This window comes from Elephantulus edwardii, unplaced genomic scaffold (assembly GCF_000299155.1).
Source record: "Elephantulus edwardii isolate Elephantulus edwardi_28Jun2011 unplaced genomic scaffold, EleEdw1.0 scaffold00234, whole genome shotgun sequence".
Taxonomy (NCBI): domain Eukaryota; kingdom Metazoa; phylum Chordata; class Mammalia; order Macroscelidea; family Macroscelididae; genus Elephantulus; species Elephantulus edwardii.
The window spans coordinates 3,586,482-3,596,680 of record NW_006399984.1 but is presented as its reverse complement, the minus strand read 5'-3'; the positions used below and the strand labels follow the sequence as shown (position 1 = coordinate 3,596,680).

At 39.3% G+C, this 10,199-nt stretch overlaps 1 pseudogene; it reads right to left on the bottom strand.

Annotated features, from left to right (window-relative positions):
- Positions 1 to 4,698, bottom strand: part of LOC102867381 — a 5,716-nt pseudogene extending 1,018 nt beyond the window's left edge.
- Positions 4,699 to 10,199: the final 5,501 nt, after the last annotated feature.

Genomic DNA, 10,199 nt, shown 5'->3' with positions numbered 1-10,199 from the left:
CAACAGTGGCACCATGCAGTATTTGTCCTTTTGTGACTGAGATACTTCACTCAGCATAATGTCCTCCAGGGTCACCCATTTTGAATAATATTGCATGAGTGCCTTATTTTTCAATGCAGTGTAGTATTCCATTTTGTGAATATACCACAGCTTCTCCATCCATTGATTTGTTGATGGGCACTTAGTTTGTTTTCCAACTTCTTGCTATTGTGAACAACGCTGCAATAAACATGGGTGTGCATATATCTGCTTGGGTGTCAGTTATGGTCTTTTTGGGGTACATTCCCAGTAGTGGAATTGCTAGGTCAAATGGTATCTCTATTTGCAACTTTTTAAGAGTGTGTTGTACTGCCTTCCACGGTGGTTGCACCATTTTACACTCCCACCAACAGTGAATAAGGGTTCCAGTTTCTCCATAACCTCACCAGGATTTGTTGCTTGCTGTTCTGTTAAATTCTGCTATTCTGATTGGGGTGAGATGATATCGCATAGTTGTTTTGATGAAGTTTTTCTTAGATAGATAAAGTCTGTTCTTCAGTGTAATGTTCTAGTATGTGCTGAACTATTCTGTAGCCATAAGGATGGGCTGAAAGCACAAATACTTGTCCCTTCAAAACATCTATGATGAACTGTGACTTTGGCTGAGCACATTTTGTACAGCATGGTTTTCATTATGATCTTTCACACATTTCAGAACATGACATCTAGTTTCTTCACCATTTCAGATTAAGTAGATTCTAAATAACAGAGCAGCCATACATATGCATGACTAAAGGTAGAACATGACCACAAATAGAGGTTGTTGTTGTTGTTGTTATGTGCCACCAAGTTGCCTGTAACTCATAGAGACCCTATGTACAACAGCCCTAAACTTTGTCCTATCCTGTGCCAATTTCACCATCTCCGACACACCTACCTCCATTACCCCAGTCACTGAATCAATCCACCTCAGAGAGGGTCTTCCTCTCCTTTGTTGTCCCTCCACCCTCCCAAGCATGATGTTCCTCTCCAAGGACTGGCCCCTTCTTGCAAAATGTCCAAAGTATGTCAGACAAAGCTTCAGAATCCTTGCCTCCAAGGAAAAGCCTGGCTTCATCCTCTCCAGCACAAACCTGTTTGTTTTTCTAGAAGTCCACGGTATATTCAATACTCTTCTCCAACACCACAGCTCAAAGGCATCAGTTCTCCTTCAATCATCCCTAGTCATTGTCCAGCTCTCTGATGTACAGCAAATGATGCAAAGGCCCTGGCATCTATCAGGCACACTTTAGTCTCCACACTGACATCTTTGCACTTCAGCACTTTAGAGAGGTCTCTAACCACAGACTTTCCCATCACAATATGTCTTTTAATTTCCTGGCTGTTGGTGCCAAGAGTGTTGACTATGGAGCCAAGCAAACCAAGTCTGTGAACAATCTCAATCTCTTCACCATCAATTATGAGGCTTCAATCGGCCCAGTAGTGAGAATCTTTATTTTCTTGATACTGAGTCTCAACCATACTGAAGACTGCAGTCCCTGAACTTCCACAGCAAGTGTTTCAGGTCCTCCTCAGTTTCAGCAAGTAGGGTTGTGTCATGTGCATAACAAAGATTGTTGATAATTCTTCCTCCATTCCTGATGCCACATTTCTCCTCATAGAGCCCAGCCTCCTGGATAACCTGTTCTGCATAATATTGAAAACGTATGGGCAGGATATAGCGCTGGTGTACATCCTTCCCATTTTGAACCATGCAGTGTTTTCTTGCTCTGTTCTGACAACTGCTTCCTGGTCCAAGTATAGGTTTTGCATTTACATAATCAAGTGTTTTGGGATTCCCATTCTTCTCAGAGTTAGCCACAGTTTGTTAAGATCCACACAGTCAAATGCCTTTGCGCAATCAATGAAACAAAGATAGACATTCTTCTGGTACTCCTTGCTTTCAGCCAAGATCCATCTAACGGCTCTGTCTAAACCCAGCCTGTACTCCTGGTAGTTCTCTGTTGATGGTCTGTTCTAGTCATTTTTGGAGAATCTTCAGCAAAATGTTGCTTGCATGTGATATTAATGATATTGTTCGATAATTTCCACACTCTGGGATCACCTTTCTTTGGAATGGGAAGAAATACAGACCTTTTCCAGTCAGTTGGACAAGTGGTTGTTCTCCACATTTCTTGGCACAACTTGGTGAGCACATCTAGGGCAGCATCTGTTAGCTGAAATATGTCAATTGGTATACCATCAGTTCCTGGGGCCTTATTCTTAGCCTATTCTTTCAAAGCAGTTTGAACTTCTTCCTCATCACCACAGGCTCTTGCTCATATGTTGTTTCATTAAATTCTTCTGTCTGCCAACTCCTTTTGGTATAATGACTCTGTATACTCTTTCCATCTTTTAAAACTTGCAGGATCACTCAATATTCTGCCCAAAGCATCCTTAAGTATTGCAACTCGAGGCTTGAATTTTCTCTTCAGTTCCTTGAGCTTAAGAAATGCTAAGCAAGTTTGGCCTCTTTGATTTTCTGACTCCAGCTCTTTGCACATTTCATTATAATACTTTACTTTGTCCTTATCTCTGTCACAAAAGGACAAATACTGCATGGTGCCACTGTTGTAAAACAGGACTGGCATCAGGGTTGGGGAGAGACTGATAAAGATGGGATAAGTAATGTATACTGCATTGAAACAGATGAGGAAGAAAACTGTTTAAAATGGATATATGATTAGGTATTTTTGTCATAACGTGAGTCCAGAGCGAAGGCCACATAGTGGAGCGGACCTGAGGGGAGGGATTTTAAAACAATCAAAGAATTTTTCTTGTACTTTTCAAAGAGGGGAGTGTACTGTGGGAGAGGGGTGAGTGGTGAGAAAAGTGCAACAATGAATGAAAATAAAAAATCTCTGTAAATTTTCATTGAAATTAATAATAATTTTTTTTAAAAAATACTTTGTCATGCAGCCTTTTGAAATCTTCTGTTCAGCTCCTTAATGTCTTGATTTCTCCCTTCAGCTTTGGCTTTTTAGTGTCCAGTGCAATATTCAGAGTCTTTTCTGACATCTATTTTGGTCTTTTCTTCCTCCTCCGTCTTTGCAATGACCTTTTGCACTCTTTCTGGATGATATTCTTGATATCTTCCCATAACTCATCTGGTCTTCGCTCATTAGCATTCAAGGCCTCAAACCTGTTCCTGAGATGGTTCTGAAATTCAGGTGGGATAGACTCAAGGTAATATTTTGATTGCTGTGAGCTTTATTTCACTTTACTTAGCTTCAGCTTAAACTTGCATACAGGTAGCCAGATCTAATTTTTGTTCCAGACTCCCAAACTAAAACTATTTCTGTATAACATAATTGCCAAAAATATCTGCTATTTTTTTGTAAGTTGCTTGTAGATTTTCATTAAATATGATTTGTTGTTCAGCTGGAGTAGCTCTCTTTAGCTTTTGTTTTATGAGTCAAAAACCATGCTGGTCTTGAGAAAACTCAACCACGTGTCCAGTCAAGTCCCTAAGTGGAATGGTTGGAAAATGGTTGTTTCTGAAATCTTCCAATAAACTACTGTGGCCAAAAGACGTAATAGCAAAACTATTATATTGAAGCCAATAAGGAGGAAAAAGTTGACTGGAATTACCAGAAGCACGTCTATATTCCACTTCTGCTCCAGGTGCTGCAGAGATACAGCAACCACTACCATTTGTCAGTCCTCCTAATGAACCAAATCCACTGAACACTGAGCTTATGGTGGCACCCAAAGACCTACTACTTCCAAAACCAAGAGATGCACTTTCAGGTTGACCAGATCCATGAGAAAATAAAGAAATGCTCTGGGAGCTATTACTTAACATACTGCTTCCATAAAATGAACTAGACTGAAGGCTGTGCTTGGCTGCTGCTGCTGCTGAGGTGCTTGAGTGCCAACTGGCCGAAAGAGACCATTTGTGGTGCTTGTAAGACTATTTGAAGTTTGTCCAGCTGCTGCTGCCACTGAACTAACTAAAACAGGTTTTGGAGCCATTAATCAAACTGGAGTTCCAAGGCTAGTTTTTGCTCCAAGGCCAACCACTAAGGTACCAGTCTGATCATAATAGGCAGTTGTAGCTAATACTTGGTAGCCTGGCATTCCAGGAACAAGACTGTGACCAAAACCCAAAGTTGGGTTTGCTGCTGCAGCTGCTGCAAGTGATTCAGCCTGCTGCCCTTGCTGACTCTGACCCGGGAGTAAGAGGGCATTAAGTTGTTCCAGCACAGAGAACCTGTTTCTACCCAGGCTGGGCTTGTGATGCTGCCCGCTAGTTTGCTGTGCTGTTTGCTACTGCTGCAGCTTGTTGCTGAAATAAATTGGTTGGATACACCCCCCATGGAACACCATAATACTGAGGTAGAACCACTGCTGAACCTGCCAATGTTGCTGCTGCAGCCAATTCTACTGCACCATAAGGCTTGGTCCCTGGAGGAGCAGAGATAATAATAATGTATAATACTAATATAATAATATATGTATTTGGCACAAATGAAGCTGGACAAGGCCGGCTAAAATTATACCTGCTATATGTGGTTGATGAGCTGCTGCTAATGCATAATGCTGCTGTTGAGCTGCCTTAAACTGCTAAACTGTTAGTCCATTGTCCTCTGAAAGAGCTGCTGCTGGGAAGGAATTGTAGCAGAAAAGGTCTACAGTAGCTCCTGAAGAGTTCATTGGTGATGCCACATTCTTCTTCATATGGCTTAGCTTCACCAATGACCTGCTCAGTTTACTAGTTGAATAGTATGGAGAAAAGGCTGAGCCCTGAAGCAAACCTTTCTTGATTTTAAGCCATGCATTGTTTCCTTACTTTGTTCAGACAACAGTCTCTTGGTACAGGTAAAGATTTCATATAAGCATAATGAATACGGTGTCACACGTTCTCTGACCAGCAGGAAAATGCCGTGAGCAGAACAAACTACTCAAGATTTTCCTTTTCAAGAGGTAAGGGGAGAGGAACTTATGGTTGAGTGTCTTCCTGACCTGTACATCTTCATAGGATTGAGAAGTTTTTCATTACATAAGCAGTAAAATATGTTAGCTGGAATCCAAGACATTTTTACTATTTCTTTTCTTATTAGTGGATTTGTTTCCATAATGACATCTTTATCAGGAAGTAGCTTCAGCATGAGAATCAAGGTCTTGAGAGTGCCAGTGTTTGTCTTAACCCTCAGTTCATGCCTTGATCAGCTTAACCCCTACAATTAAGTGTTCTAGAATTCCCATTCTTCTCCATGTTAGCCATAGTTTGTTATGATCCCCCCCACCCCCGTCCCAAGTCAAATGCCTTTGCACAATCAAGAAAATACAGAAAGACATTCTTCTGGTATTCTGTTTTCATCTAAGGTCCACTTGACATCAGCAATGATATCCCTGGTGCCACAGTCTCTTCTGAACCCAACATGAACTTCTGGCAGTCCCTGTCAATGTACTGCTTTAGCCATTTTTTTTTTTAAATCTTAAGCAATATTTTGCATGCATGTCATATTAATGATTTTGTTCAATTACTTCACATTCTGTTGGGTCGCCTTCCATGGGAATGAGAATAAATATGGATCTCTTCTAGTCAGTTGGCCAGGCACAGACTGGTAAGCACATCCAGGACTGCATCTGTTATTTATTAACTTGAAACATGTTAACAGGTATCAATTCTTGTAGCCTTATTTTTTGCCAATGCCTTCAGTACAAGTTGAACTTCTCTCTTCATCACTATTACCTATTTATCATATGCTACTTTCAGAAATATTTCAGTGTTGACTAATTCTTTTGGTACAGTGACTGTGTATTTCCTCCGTCTTCTTTTGTTGCTTCCTGGATCATTCAAGACTTTTCTAATAGTGTCTCTAAGTATTGCAACTCAAGGCTTGAATTAGATGTTTAGTTCTTTCAAGACAAAAAATACAAAATTAATTCTTCAGTAGCTTCTCAATTCTCAAAGAGCAATTTTCACTATCTCTTGTGACATTTCAGTCTTTTCCTCTTCTTTGTAATGACTTTTTGCTCTCTTTTGGTTTTTGTTTTTGGGGGTTCCCCCCCTCTTAATGGTTATCTTTTATGTCATCTCACAAATCATCTGGTCTTTGACCATTAGTGTTCAATGTCTCAAACCTATTCTTGAGATGATTTTTAAATTCAGGTGGATGGACTGAAGTTCCCATTTCAGTTCTTGTAGACTAGATTTTGTTTTTTTCAGCTTCAATTTAAACTTGCACATGAGTAGTCGACGTTTTGTCAGCACTTGGCCTGGCTTTGATTTTTCAATGATTTTTTTTCTCCAGATGTAGTGAATCTAATTCCTATGCAGCCCATTAGGAGAAGTCCATATGTAAAGTCATCATTGGTGGTTTTGTTTTTGCTTTTTTTAAAAAAGGTATTTGTGCATCTTGATTGCATATTTGGCCATTTTCAGAGTGTAAAATTTTCTGAAAGTCTTCAATTTCCTCCTCTTTGGCTTTAGCTGTTAGTGTGCATATTTTAATCATAGTTGTATTAAGTTATTTATTGTAAGCATATTGATAATATCCTAACACAACACTGAACTATAGGATAGACCTAGAAACTGTCTTCTTAACTATTAATGCCATACCATTTTCCCTGTTTTTTATTCCTGGCATGACTGTCTGGTTCAAATTGGCCAATGCCATTCCATCTCATCTTACTAATGCATAGAATGTCAAAGTTGATGCATTTCATCATTTTTCACATTTAGTTCTCCAACATTCAAGCTTCATACATTCCATGTTCCCACTATTAAAAGTTGTTTGAAGCAATCTGTCCTCATTTTGGTTCACTTTCAATCTGGACTCTACGTCTAACACTGTAACTATTCATGTTCTTCTATTGTTGCCCAAGGATTGGCCTTTTCTGATAATATGCTCAAGGTGTACAATATGAAGTCACACAACTTTTGCTCCTAAGTAGTACTCTGGCTACATTTCCAACACAGATTTGGTTGTTCTTTTAGCAGGCCATGGTATATTTAATATATTTACAGATATTTACTTCAAGAAGATGAGTATAAAGATCCAAGGTGGGGGGGGAAGAATGCAGCAGAGGGATGAGGATGTGCAGGGTGGGGAGGGCTTAATCACAGAGTTGTATAATTTTATGGGCGGGCAAAGGAAATTGGAAGAATCTGTCCTTGAAAACAATGTATTCAAATTTTGTAAATAAACTAGTATAAAAAAATCAACTTAGGAAGGGGGAAGGGAGAGGAGGTAAAATACGTAATAATGAATGAATTAAAATCTAACTTTTCTGTAAACTTTTGTTAAAATCACAATTTAAAAAAAATATTTTAAAAAAAGAAAACTGCAGAGACTGTCAGAAATCATAGTGGAGGCTTCTCCTGACTCACACATTTTCAGGAGCTGATCAATTCCATGTAATAGTCACCAAACAGAGCTAGATGCAGGATCCTGGACAAAGAAGTAAGCTTTTCCAGAATATCTCTATCCATATACATATATTGTGCCATCAAGTCTCCTGCGACCCCATGTACAACAGCTCTGAAACCTCCTTTTTCCTGTGCCATCCTTATTGTCTCTGACAACTACCCCCATTTCCCAGTCACTATATCAATCCATCTCATTAAGGGTCTTCCTGTCCTATGTTGTCTCTCTATTCTTCCAAGCATTATTTCCCTCTCCAAGGACAGATCCCTCCTTGCAACATGCTCAAAGTACATCAGATGAAGCCTCAGAATACTTGTTTCCAAGGAGCAGCCCGGTTTCACCCTCTTTATGATAAACTTGTTATCCTGGTAGTCCATGGTATATTCAATACTCTTCTCCAGCACCACAGCTCAAAGGCATCTTTCTATCATCCCTAGTCATTTTCCAGCTTTCTAATGCAAGCAATAGTGAGGACTATGATCTGGATCAGGCACACGTTAGTCTCCAGACTGACATCATTGCTCTTCATTACTCCGGAGATGTCCCTGATAGCATACTTTCCCAATGCAATCCATCTTTAAATTTCCTGGCTACTGGTATATCAAGAGTGTTAATTGTGAACTGAGGCTGTTAACAATCTCAATCTCTTCATCGTCTATCATGATGCTACCAATCATAGTGAGAATCTTTGCTTTCTTGATGTTGGGCTTCATTCCACATTTAAGGTTGCAAGCGCTTCAGATCCTCCTCAGTTTCAGCAAAAAGGGTTGGGTCATCTGCATTATACAGATTGTTGATGAGTCTTCCTACAATTCTGTCGATACATTTCTCCTCATAGAGCCCAGCATCCCAGGTGATCTGTTCTGCATACAGATTGAAAAGGTATGGAGATAGGACACATCCCTGGCATACATCCTTCTCGATTTTCAACCATGCAGTGTTTCCTTGCTCTGTTCTGATGACTGCCTCTTGGTCCAAGTATACGTTCTGCATCAAGTATTCTGGAATTCCCATTCTTCCCAAGAGTCAGCTCCAGTTTGTTGTCATCCACACAGTCAAATGCCTTTGCATAGTTATATGTATTTTATATATATTTATATGCAAGTCATACACAGAATCTTTACAAGATGAACTAAATATCTGTAGATCAATCGTTAGGCTTGAAGGACAATCTTATGTATTAGAAGTCAGAGGATCACAAGTAGGATGCAAGACCTAGAAAGAGCAGGTTATGCCAGAAAATTCATCCATACTGGATGCAGACCACATCCTAAAGAAAACAACTTTGAAAATTGATTGGCTGCTTACATCGCAAGCAGTAGCAAGGATGAAAGTATCTTCCACTCATTTCCACCATCTTCATTTGGGTAGACATCCTGACCCCTCAACCTCTGCCAGGCAGCGGCAAGGAAGAAAGGATCTGTCTCTGCCATCCTCATTCAGGTAGAAGTATAGACAGGTAGAAAAAGGACATAGAGCAATGGTAATTAATTATATAAAATATAATGTATATGAATCATTGTATATAGTACACAAAGTACAGACACAAAACACAATGTATATGGATAATTATATGAAAAAAATAAAAAGAGTTCTTCATGTGCATCTCTGCTCCATCATTTCCTAGTTGAGGTTTCATGTGCCTCTTCCAGGGTTCAATTTTCACCTTCTGAATCATGCAACATATAAATATGAAGTGTCTAGGTCTGAGATCAATTTCTATTACTTAGAGACAGTCACCTGGACCTAGATGAGTCCATCTGCTTTCTCACTTGTAAAGTCATGATAATAAGAGTACCCACCTCCTAGGTTGCTATAAAAACGAAAGAAGACAGTAAGTGCACAGAGACTTCCCATTAATTCCAGAGAAAGATAGGTAGGCTTTTTCATTATAGTTAGATTTTCTAGTTGGCATAATGGTTAAGTGACTGACTACTAACTGCAAAGTGTGCAAATTAAATCCATATAAGAAATGGCCCACAAGAAAGGCCTGGTCTGGTGATTTGCTTCTAACAGATAACAAGCTTGGAAAGTCTATGAGCAGCTCGACTCTGGCACACATGGGGTCACCACTAGTCAGAAACAACTGAGTCAATTCAGTTGTACAACTTCAGGTTTCTGATATGAGATGGTGGCTATCTGAGGACAAAAACAACTTTATGAATCAAAAGAAAGTACCAAGAAAGCAGCTGGTAATTTCTGTGATTCTTCACTAAAACCCGAGGAAATTACTTAGTAGCCAATTTAAGAGAAAAATGTGATTTTGTTTGCTTACTTAACTCTTTTTAGGACATGTTCAAAACAATTCTCTAAATAGACACAAAAGATAAATCTTATAATTATACATGTTCTCCCTGTGGAAACTCAAGAAGGGGCTCATGATTGTTTCAAGGATTGATGTGCCAAATATTGTAAACATTACTGTCAGTCAATCAAAGGATTTTTATTGAAGTTTCTTGTGTTCTACTAATCAAATGTACCCTCACCCAATTTTGTAACTGCTACTTACAATCCAACTAATCACTGGGTTTTCTCCATGAGAACATTTCCTGAACTGTCTCCTCAGATCACTTAGGTCAGAATACTCAGGCCCTTGTGATTCCCAATACGCAAATTCTCCTGCCTCTCAATAAAGTTCATTACTTTTCCTTTTGACTAAACTCTGCCATTTTTGCCTGATAATACAATCCAATGACAACTCTTTGTTCAGGTTTTTTGGGTGTTCTATATATCAGTCTAATTTATGTTTCAGAGGAGTTTCATTGGAACAGAAAAAAGAATGCATGTAAAGAGAACTTCAGCTAT